General features: G+C 37.3%; 1 long non-coding RNA gene across 1 annotated transcript; it reads right to left on the bottom strand.

Moving 5' to 3' along the window:
• Nucleotides 1–1,130: 1,130 nt before the first annotated feature.
• On the bottom strand, nucleotides 1,131–23,797 carry LOC125779070 (uncharacterized). The gene is made up of 2 exons (XR_007423098.1): nucleotides 23,600–23,797; nucleotides 1,131–1,249 (listed from the first exon to the last, which is right to left on the bottom strand). It is a non-coding gene; the product is annotated as an uncharacterized LOC125779070 (long non-coding RNA).
• Nucleotides 23,798–24,228: the final 431 nt, after the last annotated feature.

Below are 24,228 nucleotides of genomic sequence, written 5' to 3'. Positions count from 1 at the left end.
AAAGAATAAAATTAGGTAAAATGTTATCACGAACTCCATATAACTAACATGACTTAGGTGCCAAAATAAACTTCACTGATTCTAATCCTTTGAAGTTGCAAGAGTATGCACTGTTTGGTTATAGCCGAACTTAGCTCTTACTTGCTTGTTTTTGTACAAATGTACATGTGTTCGCGTTTCTTTGACTTTTTACCACTTTGTCTTTAACTCAGACAAGCGACTCCTTTCCAATAAAAGCACAAAAATTATAAGAGAGAACAAAAACACTTGCGCCATCTGGTGCAAGGCCAATTGGAAAATTTCTAAAATTGAGTTATTTGGCGGGGCCGACGATGCAGAAAAAGTAATTTATCATTGAAATACCAGATATTGTCGTCTGCTGCTTAGTGCTAATGATCTATATGGCAATGATGTACATTTTTCGAATATAATCAAATAAAAGTTTTCTTGTACATTTTGCGATATGAGGTAAGGTCACCTCATGAGTTTTAAATTACACCCCATCGCGGCGCGTGGCTCACCAAATAACATCGCAGGGCGAGAATCACCTAAGCACTGGCCATGCACGGTGCCTGCTTTGCTTATATACTCGTAGGACCAGCTGACAGCCAGCTTCCCCTGAAGTCACATTATGACTTGCAAATCAAAGCACATCGCAGCCAAATGGTTCTGAGTAAAGTTTAATAAATTCATAAGTAAATGTAATATAACTGTAATAAGACAACGGTAGGAACATGCAAGAACCAAAAAGTATCTAAATTTATTACAAATTCTAATAAACAGAATTAAATACATAAACTAAATCGCTGAAGACATCATACTTTCAGCAATTAGATAACCTTTTTGAAGTGAAAACTTCTTATGGCGCGTTTGTGGGTGAGCATTTTCAGCCGTTCTCGCGACAGATGACATTTTACACAGATATACTCCGCGTGTATTTTTATACTCTCGCAACAAAGTTGCTAAAGAGAGTATTATATAGGTTTGTTGTAAGTCCTAAAAATAAAGAGTCAGATATAGGGTTATATATACCAAAGTGATCAGGATGACGAGTAGAGTTGAAATCCGGATGTCTGTCTGTCCGTCCGTCCGTCTGTCCGTCCGTCCGTGCAAGCTGTAACTTGAGTAAAAATTGAGATATCGTGATGAAACTTGGTACACGTATTTCTTGGCTCCATAAGAAGGTTAAGTTCGAAGATGGGCAAAATCGGCCCACTGCCACGCCCACAAAATGGCGGAAACCGAAAACCTATAAAGTGTCATAACTAAGCCATAAATAAAGATATTAAAGTGAAATTTGGCACAAAGCATCGCATTAGGGAGGGGCATATTTGGACGTAATTTTTTTTTTGTACATATCTCGGAAACTACAACAGCTATGTCAACCAAACTCTATAGAGTCGTTTCCTTCAGGCATTTCCATATACAGTTCAAAAATGGAAGAAATCGGATAATAACCACGCCCACCTCCCATACAAAGGTTATGTTGAAAATCACTAAAAGTGCGTTAACCGACTAACAAAAAACGTCAGAAACACAAAATTTTACGGAAGAATTGGCAGAAGGAAGCTGCACCCAGGCTTTTTTTAAAAATTGAAAATGGGCGTGGCGTCGCCCACTTATGGACCAAAAACCATATCTCAGGAACTACTCGACCGATTTCAATGAAATTCGGTACATAATATTTTCTTAGCACCCTGATGATATGTACGAAATATGGGTGCAATCGGTTCACAACCACGCCTTCTTCCAATATAACGCTATTTTGAATTCCATCTGATGTCTTCTCTGTATAATATATACATTAGGAACCAATGATGATAGCGGAATAAAACTTTACACAAATACGGTATTTGAGCTGAGGTATCACGTTTAAAAAAATATGTAAATGACGGATAATGAAATCTCGATTATCACTTTATCATGCGAGAGTATAAAAATGTTCGGTGACACCCGAACTTAGCCCTTCCTTACTTGTTATAATATACATATGTATGTATACTATACGCAGACTTATTGAAAACCAAGTTCGGTGAACGTATCATCTCACAAAATGGCCCAGTTAATTGGCAGCCTCGGCCCACGCCACTAGACTATTTTCAGTGGGACTTCTTCTTCTTCTTTACTGGCGTAGACACCGATTACGCGTTTATAGCCGAATTCAACAACAGCGCGCCAGTCGTTTTCTTCTCTTCGCTGCGTGGCGCCAATTGTATATTCAAAACTAAGCCAGGTTCTTCTCCACTTGGTCCTTCAAACGGAGTGGAGGTCTTCATCTTCCTCAGCTTCCCAAGCGGGTACTGCGTCGAGTACTTTCAGAGCTGGAGTGTTTTCATCCATCCGGGCAACATGACCTAGCCAGGGCAGCCGCTGTCTTTTAAGTCGCTGAACTATGTCAATTTCGTCGTACATCTCGTACAGCTCATCGTTTCATCGAATGCGATATTCGCCGTGGCCAACGCGCAAAGGACCATAAATCTTTCGCAGAACTTTTCTCTCGAAAACTCGCAACGTCGACTCATCGGTTGTTGTCATCGTCCAAGCCTCTGCACCATATAGCAGGACGGGAATTATGACCGACTTATAGAGCTTGGTTTTTGTTCGTCGAGAGAGGACTTTACTTTTCAATTGCCTACTCAGTCCGAAGTAGCACCTGTTGGCAAGAGTAATCCTGCGTTGGATTTCCAGGCTGACATAGACAAAATTATCTACAACTTCAAAGTTATGGCTGTCAACAGTGACGTGAGAGCCAAGTCGCGAGTGCGACGACTGTTTGTTTTATGACAGGAGATATTTCGTCTTGCCCCATTTCTTTGCTTCCTTGTCCAGTCTGGAGAAAGCAGAACTAACGGCGCGGGTGTTTGAGGCCGATGATATCAATACACTCTTGTAGAAGATGGTACTTTCTCTGTTGAGTTCTGTAGCTCTAATAATTTTCTCCAGCAGCAGATTGAAGAAGTCGCACGATAGGGAGTCGCCTTGTCTGAAACCTCGTTCGGTATCGAACGGCTGGGAGAGGTCCTTCCCGATCCTGACGGAGCTTTTCGTGTTGCTCAACTTCAGTTTACACAGCCGTACTAGATTTGCGGGGTTACCAAATTCAGACATCGCGGCATAAAGGCAGCTCCTTTTCGTGCTGTCGAAAGCAGCTTTGAAATTGACAAAGAGATGGTGTGTGTCGATTTCCTTTCACGGGTCTTTTCCAAGATTTGGCGCATGGTGAATATCTGGTCGGTTGTTGATTTACCAGGTCTAAAGCCACACTGATAAGGTCCAATCAGTTTGTTGACGGTGGGCTTTAATCTTTCACACAATACGCTCGATAGAACCTTGTACGAGATGTTGAGAAGGCTTATCCCACGGTAGTTGGAACAGTATCCCACGGTAGTTGGGGTCTCCTTTTTTATGGATTGGGCATAGCACACTTAAATTCCAGTCGTTGGGCATGCTTTCTTCCGACCATATTTTACAAAGAAGCTGATGCATGCACCTTATCAGTTCTTCGCCGCCATTTTTGAATAGCTCGTCCGGTAATTCATCGGTCTCTGCCGCTTTGTTGTTCTCCAGGCGGGTAAATTGCTATTCGAACTTCTTCATGGTCGGGCAATGTAACATCTGCTCCTTCGGCATCGATTGGAGACTCGGGTACACCATCTCCTGATGTTATGCTTTCACTACCATTCAGCAGGCTGGAGAAGTGTTCCCTCTATAATCTAAGTATGCTCTGGGCATCGGTGGCTTGATCACCTTTGAGGGTTCTACAGGAATATGCTCCGGTCTTGAAACCTTCTGTAAGTCGCCGAATTTTTTCGTAGAGTTTTGGAGCATTACCCCTGTCGGCCAGCTTATCGAGCTGTTCGTACTCACGCATTTCGGCCTCCTTCTTCTTCTGCCTGCAAATGCGTCTCACTTCCCTCTTCAACTCTCGGTATCTATTCCATCCCGTACGGGTTGTGGTCGATCGTAACGTTGCGAGGTAGGCAGCCTGTTTTCTCTCCGCTGCGACACGGCACTCCTCGTCGTACTAGCTTTTCTTTTGCACTCTCCGAAAACCAATGGTTTCGGTTACAGCTGTACGTAAGGAGTTTGAAATGCCGTCCCACAGTTCCCTTATACCGAGTTGTTGACGAGTGCTCTCAGAGAACAGGAGTGCAAGCCGAGTGGAAAATCTTTTCGGCTGTCTGTTGTGATTGCAGCTTCTCGACGTCGAATCTTCCTTGTGTTTGTTGGCGTGCGTTTTTTGCTGCACAGAGGCGGGTGCGAATTTTGGCTGCAACAAGGTAGTGGTCCGAGTTGATGTTAGGACCTCAGAGCGCATGCACATCCAAAACACTGGAGACGTGTCTTCCGTCTATCACAACATGATCGATCTGGTTGGTGGTTTTTCGATGCGGAGACAGCCAGGTAGCTTGATGTATCTTCTTATGCTGGAATCTAGTACTACAGATAACCATATATAACCGTAAATGCCACAAGGACCTACTCGTCTCTGCCCTTGTCCCGTCCATCGCATTTATTGGACGGCGGTGATGTCAGCCTTTGTTTTTAACGAGGAAATCAACCAGCTGAGCAGCGGCATCTTCCCAATTAAGTGACCGGACATTCCAGGTGCATGCCCTCAAATCATAGTCCTTATTTCGCTTGCCATGGTCGTCATCAAAAGGGGAGTCTCTCATTCGAGGCTGGTTGTTATTTTTCATTGGGGGTGTTTTTTTACGTGGCGGGTCCCAAATCCAGCGCACAACCCTATGTAGGGGATATTTCACGTTCTCACTTTAGCTCGCCTTCAAACGGAAGTTATTAGGCTACCCAGAGGATACTTGGTCAAAGACCGAAAGTCGTGAGCTGCTTGAGCCATATGTAAAATAATCGTTTCTGGCCACTCCCAAGTGAATGGCGCTCAAGGAACTTTCTTCACTTGCGAGAAATTCTACACGTGGCTCCATCCTCCACGTCAAGTTTATGGTCTATCCCAACTTATTGAACTTGGAATTGCAGCAGTGTAGGACGATTTATGCTTGACAACCGTCGAAAATTGGGTTCAGCGTCTAGATTTCTGCAGGCGTACCCGTGGTGGCCATGCAAAAGAAATCGAGTTCGATACATATCAGTATCAAATGCACTTTCACAGAAATATAAACTTTTTTTGATATCTCAAACCATTCTTTTTTTGTAGCGTTTTTATTGAAACCCCCTATCTTAGACCACAGCAAAGCTTGCCTTACTTGGAACGCCATGTTTAATCTCATCATCTCTTTACTTTGGGCACAATAGACTGAAAGTCGCGGTGGATTTCACGTACATAAATATAATTTGGTCGTCCTCGCGTGGTTTGAACTAATAAAGCTTAACTGTTCCCACATGCTTTCGAAGAAATCCCTTTAGAACTTAAACTTATGTCAAGTCAATGCCAAGACTTTTCAGTCAACTTCCATGAAAGTATTCTCCAAATGAAACATGTTCTGTGTTTAGTAAGTTTTTAAAAATTTATGCAAAAATTTATATAAATATAAATATTATTACAAGTATTCAAAATAGGCACCATCCAGATGATTTATTGGTTTAGTGTTGAGCCTCCTGTAAAGGCGTTAAAACTCTTAACTTCTATACTTAGAGCTGGGGAAAAAGTGAATCAACTGGATAACTTAGAAGGTTGGTAAGGTAATAATCTCTTGAATGGAGAGCATTCGTTCCTCCAGCAAGATCCTGTTCACGCATACAAAGATAAAACCACTCAGCAGTGGCTTCACAGAAATATTTCTGGTTTCTTGCCTCCAGATGTTTGACCGACTGAAAGTCCAGATTTAAATCCAGCGCGGTCTGTCGAATATGTTACAAAAATTTTTGAGAGGGAACTTGTAACAGACCTCATGACAGTAGTAAGAATATTGACAAGTTCCTGTATTACCGAAAAAGGATGAAAAGCGTCCACAATTTGCCTTAAAAACAAAAACCTTCAGTACACAGTTACAGTTGTATAAATATTTAGAATAACTGTGAATAAACGTCAGCCACTGTTGCAGAATGGGAGAAAGAAAAGGCGAAGCAAAGCACAACAAAAAAGTGCCGTTACTTTCAAGTGGAAGTGCAAGAAGCTAAATGCGGTTTCCCTCTATCTTGTTCGTGAATTTCCCACTTTGCGTATAAAATACTGATCAAGTGTCAATTGATAATTTCTCAGTTATTTCGCTCTATATTAATCTCACACCAAATGGCCAAAATGCGTTTAGACTTTTTCAACCATTTCTCTTAACTATCATTTTATTATGCAAAAATTCCTCATCTGTTGAATCTAATTTTGCAGAGCTCACTTTTGGTATGAAATGATTTTACTGTCATTATTTATGGTATGAGCGATTCCCTCTGATATTTCGCAGAATTCCAACAACAGCCTATAATTGATTTGATTTCATTCGAATTGCTAAAATGATGAAAGAATGCTGTTCGAAATCACTGCTTTGTAAATACCAGAAATAAGCTTCCTTTAAACCTTACGTGAATGGTGAATATTGCAAAGCATAAGATAACTCACTTAATTGTAAAGGACTGAATTTCCAATAAGGCATTCATGCTGCAGCTTCACTGGTCCTTGTATGTGTTTTGTAGGAAAACACATTGCATGTAAGTGTGTAAAAATGATAAGCGCAGAGAAAGGAAGTGAAAAATCGATTTTATTGTGACAAAAGCTGCTCGAAAACCATCGTTCAATGTAGAATAAATACATAAAAAGAGTGGGAAGAATCGACGGGTAATTCTGTAAACTAGTTTGTTTACTATTACAATAAGGCGGTTAAAAATTATAGCAGGCTTTTGAGAATATGAATCATACATATCGCAGACAATTGTGAATCGATAAATGGTTAAAAAGACCTCGTATAAAAAAGTTGTAATTGATATTATTTAGAAGTATGAAATCTTAATGAAATAAGTTGATCCGTATTTAAATCTTCAAAGTTATTTTAGCAGCTTTTTAAATTCAAGGGATGTACCTACCTACCTAATCAGGTTAAGACGTCGAACAGGAATCTGACTAGTACAGCTTAAAACGCTGATCCGTGTGGGATCGAAACATCCAATATACCAACTAGAATTAATCATAAGAATCTCACACATCGACAAAGCACTTTGAGCCTATCATAGATTTGTTGAGTCAGCTAATGCCAAATACCCGCGGGCCAAAGCAAATTAGAAGACGACTATTAGCTCTTGTATTAAAGTCAGTCGCGCTGTACGGCGTACAGATTTGGGGAAAAGCCATCGAAATAAAATCTTATCGTCGTGGCCTTTTTTCTATACATATATGCCACTTGCGCGCTGAGGGTATGCTCTACGTTCCGCACAGTATCGGAAAATGCTGCCCTTATAATCTCGGGCCTACACCCTTTAGACCTAATGCACTGAAAGAAATTGCAAGGGCAGAGACGGTAAATCACTGGCAAAAGCGCTGGCAGGAAAGCGAAAATGGGCGGTGGACACACCGACTAATCCCCAACGTTGAACCATGGCTAAACAGACCACACGGTGAGGTAGATTTTCACCTAACTCAAATCCTCACAGGACATGGCTGCTTCAAAGCATATTTGAAACGATTCGGACACGAAAATAACGACACATGTGATTATTGCGAAGGCGATACCGTCGAAAATGTAGAACACACTTTTTCATGAGAGGCAACAATTAAAAAATGCGTTCGGTGTAGAGCCCGAATCAGCAGAGAAGTGGAAAGTGGCTTGCGAAGTGCAGACAGGGTTATGAAATCCCAACGTGCTAGCGAACAGCGGCGGAGAAGAGACGTGTTAAATATAACGAACAACCACGACCCAAACACACTAACATTGACGTGACGGGAAGGGTTGGCGACGAACAATGTACAAGGGGGGTTAATAGACCAACAGAGATGGGGCCAAGTAAATGCAACTTGTAACTGAATGCATTTTGACCATTACGTACACATGTCACTCAACCATCCTCCCGACGTAATACTTGACGGTGGTACCGAGGGAACGGTACAGGACGGTAGGAGCTAAAGGTAATGCCAATTACGGCTATGTTTTCTGGTTTGCAGAAGGTAAGATTGTCGATATGTTTTATCCACAGCCTTACAAAGGCTGGACAATGGAGGAGATTGCTTGAATTTTTCTATCTCACTCTACTCCACACAACTTTAACAACTTGCGTCCGACAATATTTTTCGCTTTGTTGCATGAATTTCACAATGTTGGAGGATGTCAAGTAGCTCAGTAAACTTTTTGCATTCTACTCTAGACTGAAAGGATCTTGCAATCGCAGAAGAGCAGGTCTTTCACCAACGACCGCTAAGCACACGTATAGAGATCCAATTATGGGTGCGCCATTTGGACAGCTTATCTGCTTTGCAGTTACCAGCGATATCGATATGACCGGTCACAATGTAACTTCGCAGGCGAAAATTTCAACGGAAAGTGAACGTTTCATGGTAAGAGCTTTACACCGGTATGTGTTTAAATCTTAAGGACTCATGAAAGAACAAAATTAAGTTAATCGGTGGCTTTGCAAACACCTCACAAGTATGGTATGGCGAATAAAAATAACAAAAAACCATAAAATTATTAAATATATAAATTTATAGAAAGTTTCTACAATAATGGAAGAAAACAGCTTTTCAAACTTTATTAATTAACTCAGCAAGAGAGACTGCTTACAAGCAACATTGCTTTATTCAGAAAAGAGCATTACGAAGACAGGAGGGGGGGCTCTTAACTCCGTGTGAATTTATACGAGTATGACTCTACATATAATATGGCGTTTGCACCGCGCCTTTTAGTCTCTACTTCGTGTTTAATTAATTGGAAAACGTAGTTTCACTGAGAGAAAACTTTCAACTTTTTCTATTCTATCGCTCAACTTTTCATGGAAAACATTTTCATATTTGAAACTTTATTCATTTGTGTCTGAAGACAACATTTTCAAACGCGCACAAACTCATAACTGTAATAATTATAAACATTTGCATGGAATATATATACATACTAGCTGACCCCGCAGCCGTTGTCCTGCGCGAAATTATGTGTTTTGAAATGAAAAGACAAAAATTCATATTTTATTGATAATCATTTATTTGCTATTTGTCTATATTTTTCTTCAATGTAACGCAGCTTGATAAACAAAATTTTTTGGTTTCTGTTCCGGTGCGTAAATGTACAGAGAAGATGGTTTTCCAACTCTTGAGCACGCCACGTATATCTGGCCGTGTGAAAAACATAGCATTTCCAAATGTATGCCACCCACTATGCGACTATTCTGTTGATCGTCATTTTAAATTCAATTTTCACTGGAAACGGAATACTTTTGAACCGAATTGGCAAATCGTTAGAACTCAAAAGAAATCCGTAGAATCAAGCATTCTGTCCCTTATATTTGATAGGTGCATCACAATCAGATTGCGATGATGCGGTGGCATACCAGGCCTCTCCAAAGAATTTACAAATTCCACTGGTAATTCACGGTGTCGTCTTCATTGTCAAGACGATCAATCGATTTATATGACCGCAAGTCTCCTGGAATTTGACTTTGAATTTTCCAGTTTAAGTCAACAACATAGGTATTTGTGGCAGCTAAGATTGCTCGTACACTCAAGGAATCGTACTTACGACAGTTTGGCCAATGTTCGTATAAACATTCGTGATGAGTCCATCTTTCGTGAATTGATAAACGGCATATGGGATTGATATCAGACCATGGGAAGTATCAATCAGTATTGACCCATTTCTAATTCTTAGCGTATGCAATGTAAAATGTCTTCGGCAATGTAATTTTTGGTCGTATCCCATAACGCGGATTTGAAGGCTGATCATCGCGAAATGTGTGTGAACTTCAGTGGCATTCGTTTTTCGGGTGGATTGTGTAAGTTCATTCTAATGCATTAGTTGAGAACACACCTGGATGTCCATCTACTGGATGACCCTGCTTTCTGCGTAACAATTTCTTCGATGATGCATCCCATGTATAATATCAACGTATTTCGAATAGAGCAATGTTCTCGCAAACGGATCACTGACGGAAGTTGAGAAAAAACTCGCTAATGTTAATTTTGTTGCTGGTGGTATTTCTGTTGACTGTATTGTATTCTCTGGGTTGAAATAGACTCTTTGGTCATTCCCCAAATTAACTTCGAGACGCACAACATTCGGAAAACGTTCATGAATTTCAAAAGAAATATCCTACAAAGCACTTTATTTCAGTTCACGTATCGACCGTGTCGTTTAAAACCAATAACCGCCATGTTGCTTCCTATGGTGACGTATTTACAAACGCATTTTATCGATTACACCAAACTACATTACGCAACATTCACATGACTTTTGAATGTGAATTAGACAATAGTGGCGAATATGGTACGACCCATGTGTTGTCAACTTTGATGTGTTGTTAACTTCGATATTTACGCCGATAGAGTGGATATCCATCATTTCCCAGCTTGTGTTTCAGAAAAGCACATGGATAATGTTTCGCGCATTTATTGTCAGGCATACAAACCGAAGTGTGATTGTGGTGTCCGCAAGGTCCATGAACCATGTTGGTTTTCGTCACTTCATATAATACTGGATCTTTCTCTGCATCATTAATTTCCGCAGAAATGAGTTCATCAATTTGATCTGGTGTGACAACCATCCACCATCCAAAGAAGAATATGTACGTGCGGCAAACCTCTCTTTTGCTACTCAACAGAGTACATTTAGCATCTAACAGTACCACATATACCTACCCTACTCCAAGATAAACTGTTGTTTGAAAAGTCGTGCTGTGACATCGTGACGATCGCTTGCTTATTGACCGCGATCCATAATTCCGCACGTATGTCACCGCATCCTGGGAGTACTTCTTGCCTTGCCTTGCCTTTGGCTGCCATACTTTGATGGACCGATATTAGGGCGACCTCTTCGTGGCTTCGTAACAAATTTCAATCTGCAATTGACCTCTTTGTGTGAAACGCACGTAAAGTTTTCACTGAATAATTTTTCTTTTCAATAGCCGGAATAAAAAAGCAAGCGACCGAAATTGAACTATTCAAATAATTTACAAATCAAAATATTGAAAAACAAAACACACAAAAATGTTTATGGAAAAAAAGATACTTTTTGGAATTATCCTAAAAAAAAAAGTATTCTCGTTGTTTGGGCGGAGACCTATCCGAATTGGTGGTAATCACCGAAATCGGTCCAGGCGTTCTCTAGTTATAAGCTTAGTAACTAACATCACTTTCTTTTATAGATATTAAGCGATGTGATGAAAACTTGATCCACAGATATCGCCTTTTTCTTTGGCATCGTTTTGTTTAATACACGTTTACACCAATTTAAGGTTTGAATATTGGATACTGCGATGGGAGCGCCATCTATCGGTCAAACATTTCAAATTTAAAAATTGATTAAAAATGAAAAAATAATTTAAAAAACATTTTCCAATGGACCAAATTGTAAATATAAACCATTCCCGAATCTCCTTGAACGTACACACAAAATTTCATCAAAATCGGTCCATCCGTTTAGGAGCAATCCCAAGGCAAACACACGGTCATTTGCATTATATATATAAAGATAGTATATATGTAAATCAAAAGTGATTATTATGTTTTATTAAATATAAAATTTGCTTATAGTTTATAAAAGTTAAAATGAATTGGTATTTGACTGAATAGAAAAATAGATTATCCGCCGCTGTATTAGACAACTGTTGTTACTCCTCGAGATGTGAAGTTGGTTGCTGCTTGCCAGCATTACGCAGAGTGCTGCCAACATTACATATATGTATATATGTACGTACATTTGTGTGTGTACCATCAGTAAGTGAAATAAATTTGGTACTCTAGAGGTTAAAAGTAATTACTTCCCTGTCTAAAATCCTTCCAAGTTGCAAGAGTATGAAATGATAGGTTAAACTAGAACTTATACTTTTCTTACTTGTTTATATTTTAAAATGGTGCTAACGATTTGTGTGGGAATATTATGCACCAAAATATTACTATGAAAAACTAGTATTCTAATCTGTATACATACTTTTATTATGTAGTTGTCATTGTTACTCAAGGAGCTTTTAGTTTAAAATATTCTAAAAAATTTTGTTATTACTCAATTCCGTATACTGCGGATATATATTTAAAATATTTGCTGCAAGGACAAATAGTCTCTATATCACACATACCTGTTTATACATTTATGTATATACACCGAGGTGCTCAAATACATACATACTAGCACACACACAAACTACAATCATCCCGCCGGTTGATTCATTGGCGACCATTTGCTGCCGGAAATGGCTCCATTTGGTGTGGTGGCGCCAAAAAAGTTTGGCAACTTTTTGAGTTATTGGCCAGAATTTTTGGTTTATACAAATATATCGCCGTTATTTTTAAGTGTGTAACAGCAATGTGCGAAAAATTATGTTTATGACGCAGTACTCTTGTTGTTCGTTCAATTTTGAAGCAAATATTTTTAGTTTACCAAAATCATTCTAATAAATTCAAACAAATTCTCGAGTATATAATACAAAATGACTGAATTGAAGCTGCGCCTTCACAGTAAACGCCTACTGTAACGACAGTTTTCCGGAAATTAAACTTTTACCATACAAACGGCGGAATGTCAAACTTTTATGCGGCTGATTCGCTCAGAAAGCGCCCACTCGCGTTAAATATTTATTTGCACTATTGACTTCAAGCACAATAGTATTTCTTCCCATGATAGTTCACATATAAGTTTCATATTTATATACGATTATTACACAAATATAATATACTATGAAAGCGTGCGTGGAGAGCTTCTGAAGAACATTTGACTTTCAGCAGCAAACGTTAGCATGAGTAAATTAATAGTTTATCAAGGATAATCCAGAAATATGAGGTCAAAAGGAAACGTGTACTTTCTCTTTTATAAAAAGCCTCTCTTATTTCTTCTGCGCTGAATTCATTGCAGTATAGTATTTTAGATATATTTTCTTCATGACACTTTCGTAAGCCGTTTTAGTATAGTTTATATAGTTTAATATTTTCCCAGCTGAAGCTACCGATTACAGTTGTCCTTTTTTATCGAAATTGGACTAAATTCTTGACTCTTAATAAGGACAAGCTAATTAACCTTCCTCAAATAAGTTAAGTTCTCAATAGAAAATTTGTGAAAGAAAAAATTAGTGAGCGTTTATGCGTTATCTGAGCTGTTAGAAAATAGCCGTAGCATATGTACACTTGGCAGCTATATGTTATGGTGGTCCGATATAGACAGTTCCGACAAATGAGCAGCTTCTTGAAGAGAAAATGACGTTTGCAAAATTTCAAAACGATATCTTAAAAACTTAGGGATTAGTTCATATATATACAGACAGACGGACAGGCAGACGGACATGGCTTAATCGACTCAACTCGACATACTGATCATTTATATATGTACTTTATAGAAACTCCGACCCTTCCTTCTGAGGGTTACAAACTTCGTGACAAACTTAATATACGCTATATCATAAATTTGGTATACTGTAAAAAGTTTTGCAAAGCGTTTATATGTATTATACTGAGTATTTTGTGTAAACAGAGCAAAACAAAGCTTTAACGAGAAATTTGATAACGCTGCAGAATTCATGAATTTGCATTAAGAGTCATTAAAAAGTATAATTGTCATTAAATTAGCTGCGTCTCTTGAGACATGTTCGTGTTGGGTTCCCCGGCGTATAAGTAACTTAATTACCGAAAAATGGTTTGCGAACTAAGCATGGAGGGATAATGAAATTGGATAATAAAAAACGAAAGAAGGAAGAAAAGCTGTCGCAACGTTTATCAGCATTTAGTCCCACTTACACCATGGCAAAACCACTACAACCATGGCAAAACGAATATCAACGCTCTAATCTATTTAAAAAGTGCACGCATAATTCACATATTTATATTGATTAGAATAATGCCTGGAGAAAAAGCTGGTAAACCAGCTGTCGACGCATGAGCTTGAACTTTGGCAAGTTACCATGCAAAGCCACACACTCGTCCAAAGAAAGCTCATCTAGCTTAACAAATAGGGAATAAGACAAATTGCCGGACTTGGAGTGAGAACAATTTTAAGCACAATCTGAAAGAGTTGCTGTGTGGGCACATCAAGCTGTTTATGTTGACAAATCAGATACGTTTCTGAGTGGTGCAAGATTAATATACTGCTTGAGTGGGTGTTGGGAAATTATATAGTTTGACTATTGATGCTTGAGTCCTAAGGTACTCAAAAGTGAGCTAGAATTTAGAAATATTAAAAAATAATAAATTGCAGAAAATGTATATTTTTGCTTACACCTCCTCCCCTCAAAAACTTATACTGAAATAATGAGATTTGCGATAACGAAATAATCACTTATAAGGTGTCTGATGTAGAAAAAAAACGCTTTCAGTTAAAGACATACATTGACCAATATTTTCAGTCAAAAGTCAAGTATTGATACTGATGATACATATTCAGTATCTAGGTTCTTGAACAGTTTTCGTTGCATTTGAAGAATTTTTGATCAAAAGGTGCTATGCTTGAAGGGAATTATTATTGCAAAATTTTATTCTATTATATTAATTACTTCTAGATTTGTGTACTGGAAAGTGAAAGAATAAAATGGAATTTTAAATTGTGTTATATGGTAAGGAGGCTTGGTTGTGGTAAAATTTTATACATATGTCTGGTAAGTACCTTAGATAAATAAAATTAATATTTACACAGTGTCTGGCTTTTACTTTGAATAAGTATTCATAAAAAAACTAAGTTTTTCTGCTAGTTTGGGCCTGTCGCGTTTCAGGAGTTAGATTGATCTCTACTGTATATCCGCTATACAAACTTGTTATTTGTGTAAAATTTTACATTTATGTAATCAAAATGTGATTTTATATATATGCTTAAAATGAACATTTTTTGCTTTGTCTAAGAGAACAACTTACAAATTTAGTTCACAATACTACCACCATTAATATAACAGAAAACATAACTCAACTAATTTCATATAATAATTTCCTCATGGCTTCTCATTACCATAAATATTAACTTTAAAATCGAAGTCTTCTATACATTTGTTTTGGTATAATTACGATTATTAAGACCAAATTATTGTGTGTTAACTTAGTACACATAGGTGCTAAGTTCAAGTAACTTCTTTAACCTTACATGGATATCGTTTACAGGCGATTTGCCTTGTTCTTTAAAGCTGTGACCACCGAGACTAAACTTCTAGACTTCTAAAATATTTCTTACCGAAAAACTTCAGGTTATAGCCTTCAAATTTATTTATTGATTAGGTCTATGCTGCGGTAAAATCAGTACGTGCACTTTTATTATATAAAAATACGCATATTTATGGCTTGCAAATGCTTCGAGTTCCTCAGCATAATCTGCTTCCGGTCAAAACAACAAGTATTGGATTAGTTGGAATTAAACGAATGCTTCCAAATGACTTTTTTACCCCCTAAAATTATAGAAATGTACTAACACGTATTCGCATACATAAAAACAGCGTAACAGCTTAAGTAGCAGACCCTTGTGAATAATTTAGTAAGCAGAAACACGCAATGCCTTCTTTACTTTTTTTTGAATGTTGGCTAATCACGAAAATACTGAAGTGCTAAAATATGACCATAACTCATTGTAATGAGGGTGATGGCTGCAACGGTCAATAATAATATACACAAAATTGTTTCATACTCTAAATATGTTCATAAAAAATCTACCATACACTAATTGTAGTTTAATACTTAAAATTTCAACCCTATACTTATGTGTAATATAATATTAATAAAATAATAAAAACGGTCTGAAATGGTCTCTTCTATCAAAACCTCATAATCCTAATATAACTAGATCAACTCACGTACCCGAAAGTTTCAATTTATTTCAAAATCAAATTGTTTAATGTATGTAGTATGTATGTTTTGTAAAGTATACAATATATGAATATTATTTATATCACATCTTACTTCACATACACATGTGCTCCATATAGGCAAACATACCTACCGTAAATAAAAGGTGATATAAATGATGAAAACAGCTCACTATCCAAGCGTCATGAGAATACGTTTTGTCTGTTATGTCAATCAATAAACACATGGCACAACAAACAAAATCAAGTGTTACAGTAAACAACGAACATTTTCTGTGTTACCAAAAGGCTACCAAATGATTTTCGTATAACCCTCATCAATTTGTTGCCTTTCATGCTTTTCACCGCGCAGAGTTTTAAGTAAAAAGTTTGTATCTGTCACGTACTTGGGAAATATTTCTGATTGTTTATTTTAAACTCAAACTCAAGTATGTCATGAAAATAGCACAGAGTGACGTCAGATGACAACTTTTTTTTCCATGAAACTGTGGCCGTTCCATAGTTTTATATGAATATATGTGTGCATTAGGGTGTACTTTGTTCTCAAAATTGATTATTTTTACAGACACTCTGAATTTTCAGTTCATGTTCACGAAAGGATCTAATATGAATAAACTATTTATTTTCAGTTTGAATCGCCCTTTAATCATTTTACTTTTCCCATATTTTCTATATAGAATTTTTTAGGATTTTGAATTAATTTTTTTTTCTCCAAAGCAAATGTACCTTCAACTTTAAAAAAATGATAAGCAAATATAAAATTTTCTGCCCCACAAAATAGATTTAAATGATTTTGTCTTAAAAAAAATTCCTTCAAAAGTTATACGCAGCTAAAGTTAAATATCAAATGACCTGATCATTCACACAAGTGAGTTATACATTCTCTGTTGCTCATACGACATGGTGTACTGTGTTAATGCAATATATTCTGTGATGACTTACCACCTTAAACTTAAGTGTTTTCGCCTTTGACAGATAAGGCCAACAAGTAATGTCTTGTACAATCTTCAGACTGAAGTCCAGAGACAGATACATGCATGCATACATATGTATGTATGTATATGTATATATTGCAAGTAAGTAAAACGATAAGTGCTAAGCATACAACATACAACATATGTGATTCCGTATGGACGTAAACGTGTGGTGTATTCGATGCGATGAGTGGCAGGTTAATAGGTCAGGTGCACGGAATATAAATTTACACATGCAAGCTAGGCTTAAGTGCAAAGGTAAAAAGTAAGAAGGACTAAGTTAGAGTGTAACCGCATATTTAATACTTTATGAGGATCAAACTAAATAACTTTCACTAAAATATCACACATAATCGAGTTTATCAATATGAACGTAAAGATAAGAAAAATAAACGAAGGTCTTGACGATGTCGTTAGCTCTTAGCTCTGTACTATGTAGGAAAATATTATCATAAACAGATTCTAACCATATTTCAATAATTTGCGTCAGAGTTTAAATGATATTTTCGGTAAAAAATACGCTCTGGGATCCATGTATTCGGTATTTATGGTTACAGTGGCAAATGTCGAGCGAGAGGTTGGAAAAATTCACAGCCCTACAATCATTCAATGAATTTGCGACAATCAAAAATTTGTGAAAAATGAACAATGGACGTGGCACCTTTTCTATTCAGATGTCTATCTTGGGAACTTCCTCACCAATTACAACAAAATTCCGTTAATAATATTAATCTGACATTCTAATTTCGAATTATGAAATTGGTCGAAATTGGGCTACAAGTACTCACAGATTTAATCTTTCTCTTTACACTAAACTAATGAGACCCAAATAATAATTCAAATGAATTTTTCGTAAATATTGCCTACAACCTTCCTAGGATCACTGGGATAATAGGTCGCATTTTCAAACAACTGACCGCCAATGTAAAATATCTCAATAGCTATTTCTAGTGGCTATAACTACGTAAGCAGAAAATTGACTGCAAAGATCAGCAAATACACTTGTGGCCACGCAAACCTTACCACTATACATTCTTAAATTTTTGTTTTCGGACTTTTTCGTTCGTTCAAGATTCTCTTCAATTTTTTTTATATTTTTATTAAGCATAAGTTAACTAAATTATATTATATAATTATAATTATAGTTTTAATTTATTACGTTTAATGGTAAAACACAAAATAGCTTTTTTGTGCTTATACAAAAGCTACCGTTAGTTAATTTAATTTTCCTAAGAATATTTTTACATATTGGCCGACATACACCGTACAAAGTCGAAATTAAGTTTGAAAATTTTTTCGGAGTATATTGGAGCTAATTGCAGTATTGATCATTTTAGTATTACTACATATTAATATCAGAAAAAAATGCTCTCTGATTTTCATTAAACTACCTCACATACCATAAATCATATATAAGAAGTAAAAACAACTGAATATTTGAAAATTATGTTTATTAGTTATATGGGGGCTAAGGCAAGTTTTCACCTCATTTTATCCATACAAGTCAATCCATTTATATAGGGTGATTTTTTAAGAGCTTGATAACTTTTTAAAAAAAAAAAACGCATAAAATTTGCAAAATCTCATCGGTTCTTTAGTTGAAAACGTTAGATTGGTTCATGACATTTACTTTTTGAAGATAATTTCATTTAAATGTTGACCGCGGCTGCGTCTTAGGTGGTCCATTCGGAAAGTCCAATTTTGGGCAACTTTTTCGAGCATTTCGGCCGGAATAGCCCGATTTTCTTCGGAAATGTTGTCTTCCAAAGCTGGAATAGTTGCTGGCTTATTTCTGTAGACTTTAGACTTGACGTAGCCCCACAAAAAATAGTCTAAAGGCGTTAAATCGCATGATCTTGGTGGCCAACTTACGGGTCCATTTCTTGAGATGAATTGTTGTCCGAAGTTTTCCCTCAAAATGGCCATAGAATCGCGAGCTGTGTGGCATGTAGCGCCATCTTGTTGAAACCACATGTCAACCAAGTTCAGTTCTTCCATTTTTGGCAACAAAAAGTTTGTTAGCATCGAACGATAGCGATCGCCATTCACCGTAACGTTGCGTCCAACAGCATCTTTGAAAAAATACGGTCCAATGATTCCACCAGCGTACAAACCACACCAAACAGTGCTTTTTTCGGGATGCATGGGCAGTTCTTGAACGGCTTCTGGTTGCTCTTCACCCCAAATGCGGCAATTTTGCTTATTTACGTAGCCATTCAACCAGAAATGAGCCTCATCGCTGAACAAAATTTGTCGATAAAAAAGCGGATTTTCACATTTCGAACCGAACACTGATTTTGGTAATAAAATTCAATGATTTGCAAGCGTTGCTCGTTAGTAAGTCTATTCATGATGAAATGTCAAAGCATACTGAGCATCTTTCTCTTTGACACCATGTCTGAAATCCCACGTGATCTGTCAAATACTAATGCATGAAAATCCTAACCTCAAAAAAATCACCGTTACAATATTATCAAGCGAATGGAATATTTTGTATGTCGTTAATTTTGAGCGTATACTGTAATTACGCTATTATCTACCCATACTTAAATATACATATATATGTAGTACATATTATGTACACATTTACATATGTAAATACTTGGAGTAGTTTATGCAGGCAAACCCTATAACTATAATCGATCCTTAATAGATAAATGTTTATTTTTAACATTACTGGACCCTTCGACCCAGTAAATTACAGTAATTCGATTCACCTAAATATCTTGTTCATTTTTATATATATCTCTATATCGTTCAGATATAAATGTTACAAGAAACCGATAGATAATACATAATTATAAACACAACATAACAAAAAACCGAGCGATTTTCTGCCCGACCTACACTCATGATTTCTGAGAGCCCTCATCGAAAACTCGGTATAAGGGTCTAGTTCGCAACATTACACTCGACCGCAACACGTGCGGGAAGGGGTAAAAACCGAGAGTTGAAGAGGGAACCAAAACGAATTTGCAAGCAAAAAAGAGAGAGGTCGAAATGAGTGAGTATGTGGAGCTTGGTAAATTGGCCGTCAGGGGTAACTTATGGAGGAAAAGTTCTCCAGCCTGCTCAATGGCAGTAAAAAAACATAACACCAGGATATGGTGAGCTCGATTGCCTATTCGATGACAATGGAGAGGAGGTTCTTTTACCCGTCCTGCTATATGGTACAGAAAGAACGATGAGAACATCTGACGGGTCGACGTTACGACTTTTAGATAGAAAAGGTTCTGCCGTTTTGGCAACGGCGAATATCGCAGTAGATGGAACGATGAGCTGTACGACCTATGCGACGACATTGACATAGTTCAGCGAATAAGGAAGTGGCGAATAAGTAAATCACTCTGTTGAATCGATCAGGTGGGAAGAACTTTGCTTCGCTTGGAATCTCGGATTGGCGCCAAAACGCGAAAAAAAGAACGACTGGCGCTATGTTGTAAACTCGGCTCTAACCGTGGCGGATGAAAGCCGCTACCAAAAAAAAAAATTAAATAACTTTTTTTCTATTTAATGAATCTGGTAATTTTTTTTTTATTTTGCAGATTGACTTTTACATTTAACAAAAATAGATAACTGGGACACTGAAACAAGAATTTGGATTGTCCGCCGCTATCACGCACTGGAGTCCGTAGTTTCGGTTCAAACGACAATCCTCCGAGCAAATGGACCATAATGAGACTTGTAAACAATTTTGCCGAGCATGGCACTGTCAACAGAAGACCTTACCATCGAAACCCTTCAGTTCAAACAGAGGAAACAATCGCTGCTGTAGCTGCTGCCATACAAAACAATCCACGTGTTTCGACAAGAAGATTATCTGCTCAAATGGGTGTAAGCAGACAGTCATTACAGTCCATTATGCACAAAGATATGGACTTATTCCCATATAAAATTCAAATGGCAAACAAACTGAATGCTGCAAACTTGCCGATTCGCTTGGCATTTTGTCAGAAGATGCTTCAAATGGTGGAAGAGGATGGAAACATGTTGAACTGTCTTTTCATGTCTGACGAGGCCCATTTCGATTTAAACGGCAACATAAACAAACAAAATTGTCAAATATAGAGTGCTTCCAACCCACAGATACTCCATGAGACGGAATTGCATCCACTTCGTGTCACAGTGTGGTGTGTAGTTTCATCACGCTGCATTGTTGGGCCCTACTTCTTCGAAGAAAACGGTCACACCGTTATGGTTACTGGAGACCGTTACTTGAGCATGTTGAGAGAGTTTTTCTATCCAGAATTACGCCGAATGAAAATTTCTTTCAACTTTGTGTGATTTCAGCAAGATGGTGCAGCTCCTCACATAGCCCAACCTGTTATGACAGAATTGCGACGAAAATTTCCCAATGAGCTGATATCCAGAAACTCCACATTCCGTTGGCCACCTAGGTCGCCTGACCTTACTGCACCTAACTTTTTCTTGTGGGGTTATTGTAAACAGCAAGTCTACAAAGCAAAACCAACAAATTTGAATGAACTAAGGCAATCCATTCGAGAAACAATTGCGGCTATTCCTGTCTCAACTCTCCAAGCATCAACGAGCAGGGAGGGCATTTAAATTCCATTATTTTAATTAAGCTATATTTAATAAAATTGAATGAGCTTTAACATGAATAAAAGAAAAATGAATTCCATACACTGAATAAAAAAAAATGAGTTTCTTAATGTAGCAAAATTCATCAGCCACCCTGTGTATTGGATTAGAGCAATTCGTAAAGCGATTTCACTCATTTTTGGCACCAAACCATGACATATCCATTATTATATAATCCACAAGTTTTGCTAAAATATATAATAGATTGGCTGAAATGTATTGTTTAAAGTCAACTTCAAGTTCAAAAATTTACTGCTTTAGTACTATAAGGTGTCCCAAAATTAACGCAATATTTATATTTGACGCCATGTTAATTGATTTATCACATTTGACGAAGTTAAAACACAATTCTGGTCATATTTTCTCTGAATGACGAATGAAATAAATATTTCAATGAAACTTATTATTTCAAAAAATTTAATTTTCTATAGTGCACACAAGTCTGGTGAAATATTTATAATTGATTTATGTTCAATAATACCATTTGCTTACTCTTTTGGGGAACTTTTCCTCCATAAGTTCTATAGGCTTGCACTTAATTTAATAACTGAAGCAAAACCAAACACTCCGCATTTATTTTCTGCATGGGACCTGGAGTTTAGTACAAAACAACAACAACAACCCAGTCGCGTTTTAGAAGCGAATCACGCACATTCCTTAACGTTTGTGGCAAAATTACGTAAAAGTTCATCGAAGCATCGAATTTGTATCGAAATTATGGCCATTTATAAACTTCAGTCGTTGAGATCGTGCATCCAGGTGTGTGTGAGTATGTTCACGAGAAGAGCAATAAGAAATAAATGTTTTGCTCTTTTGTTGCTAAGCGTGCGTTTGGATATGAAGATGTCGGAAGTAAATAAGATGGTCGTTCGCAATGTTAACACGATAATAAGCCACACATTAGCATATAGGGATCTTTATACATGTAAATGCGGATGTGTGGACTAACCGTAAGGTGAATTTATAACCCCCCCAAGGGAAACGTTTCCTCTGTTTGTATTTTCAATTTGCTATATTAAAATCAACCCTCCGAGAATGCTTTCGAGTTCTTTACTGGATATATTTACAGGAACATACATCTCTATGCATTTGCATTTGTTCGTACGCGGAGTGGATTTGGATTGGGAATTTGCCATGCCTACAAAATGTCGTTAAGTGAAAACATAAAAAAAGAAAAAATTAACCCGTCATTTGGTACAAAATATCATGAAAGTATACACGTTAGAAGAGCCGGGGTAAAGTTGGACGATGGGTGTGGCACCGCTTAATTTTAGGTGAAATCGAATATCTCTTTACTTGCTCGAACGCTTTCAACCAATTTAAGTCTGTATGTAAAATCCTATGTCACAGTACGGAAATGGATAAAATCGGACTACAAACGTCTACTTCTCAGGTAACTAAATTTAAAATTCCATTTGATTCTTTCACTTTCCGGCAATTGTATGTTTGGTACGTTGATGAAACCCTGGGCACATTTAATTAGGCTGCAGAATATTAATTGTAACTCCAGCATAAGTCAAGAAACTGGACGACAATTTATTTATGATTTTATGAATAAAAGATGTTTGTTACTTTCCTGGAGGAATTTCCCGATCTTTGGTCTTTGCAAATGCAGATACACCCGAACTTAGCCCCTTTTTACTTGTTATACATATATTATACAAGTAATATATCGTGATGCGTGGATAAATTTTGGTCAATACTACACCCATCAGACAAATATTAGTGATTTTGGATTTTCCACCTGACGTGAACAGATCATAGACTCGTTATAAGTTAGCATTCTTATGCAAAATGTTTTAATTCAAAATTTTGCACTTTGAAAGAATTTCCGTACTTGGTTTTCATAAAATTATCTTTTTTATACTCTCGCAACAAAGTTGCGGAGAGTATTATAGTTTTGTTCACATAACGTTTGTTTGTAAGTCCTAAAACTAAAAGAGTCAGATATAGGGTTATATATACCAAAGTGATCAAAGTGACGAGTAAAGTTGAAATCCGGATGGATGTCTGTCCGTCCGTCCGTCTGTCCGTCCGGGCAAGCTGTAACTTGAGTAAAAATTGAGATATCATGATGAAACTTGGAAAGTTAAGTTCGAAGATATACAAAATCGGCCTACTGCCACGCCCACAAAATGGCGAAAACCGAAAACTTATAAAGTGTCATAACTAAGCCATAAATAAAGATATTAAAGTGAAATTTGGCACAAAGGATCGCATTAGGGAGGGGCATATTTGGACGTAATTTTTTTGGAAAACTGGGCGTGGCCCCGCCCCCTACTAAGTTTTTTGTATATATCTCGGAAACTACTATAGCTATGTCAACCAAACTCTATAGAGTCGTTTCCTTCAGGCATTTCCATATACAGTTCAAAAATGGAAGAAATCGGATAATAACCACGCCCACCTCCCATACAAAGGTTATGTTGAAAATCACTAAAAGTGCGTTAACCGACTAACAAAAAACGTCAGAAACACTAAATTTTACGGAAGAAATGGCAGAAGGAAGCTGCACCCAGGCTTTTTTTTAAATTGAAAATGCGCGTGGCGTCGTCCACTTATGGACCAAAAACCATATCTCAGGAACTACTAATCTAATTAATTTTACAGCAAAATAAAAAAATATGTAAATGACGGATAATGAAATCTCGATTATCACTTTATCATGCGAGAGTATAAAATGTTCGGTGACACCCGAACTTAGCCCTTCCTTACTTGTTTATTTGTTGGTTCAAGAGAAAAATTTCCACGAATGGAACAAAAAATGACGCATTCGTTGGCA

The sequence above is a fragment of the Bactrocera dorsalis genome, chromosome 5, assembly GCF_023373825.1.
Source record: "Bactrocera dorsalis isolate Fly_Bdor chromosome 5, ASM2337382v1, whole genome shotgun sequence".
NCBI lineage: Eukaryota > Metazoa > Arthropoda > Insecta > Diptera > Tephritidae > Bactrocera > Bactrocera dorsalis.
This window is presented reverse-complemented; position numbering and strand designations above follow the sequence as displayed.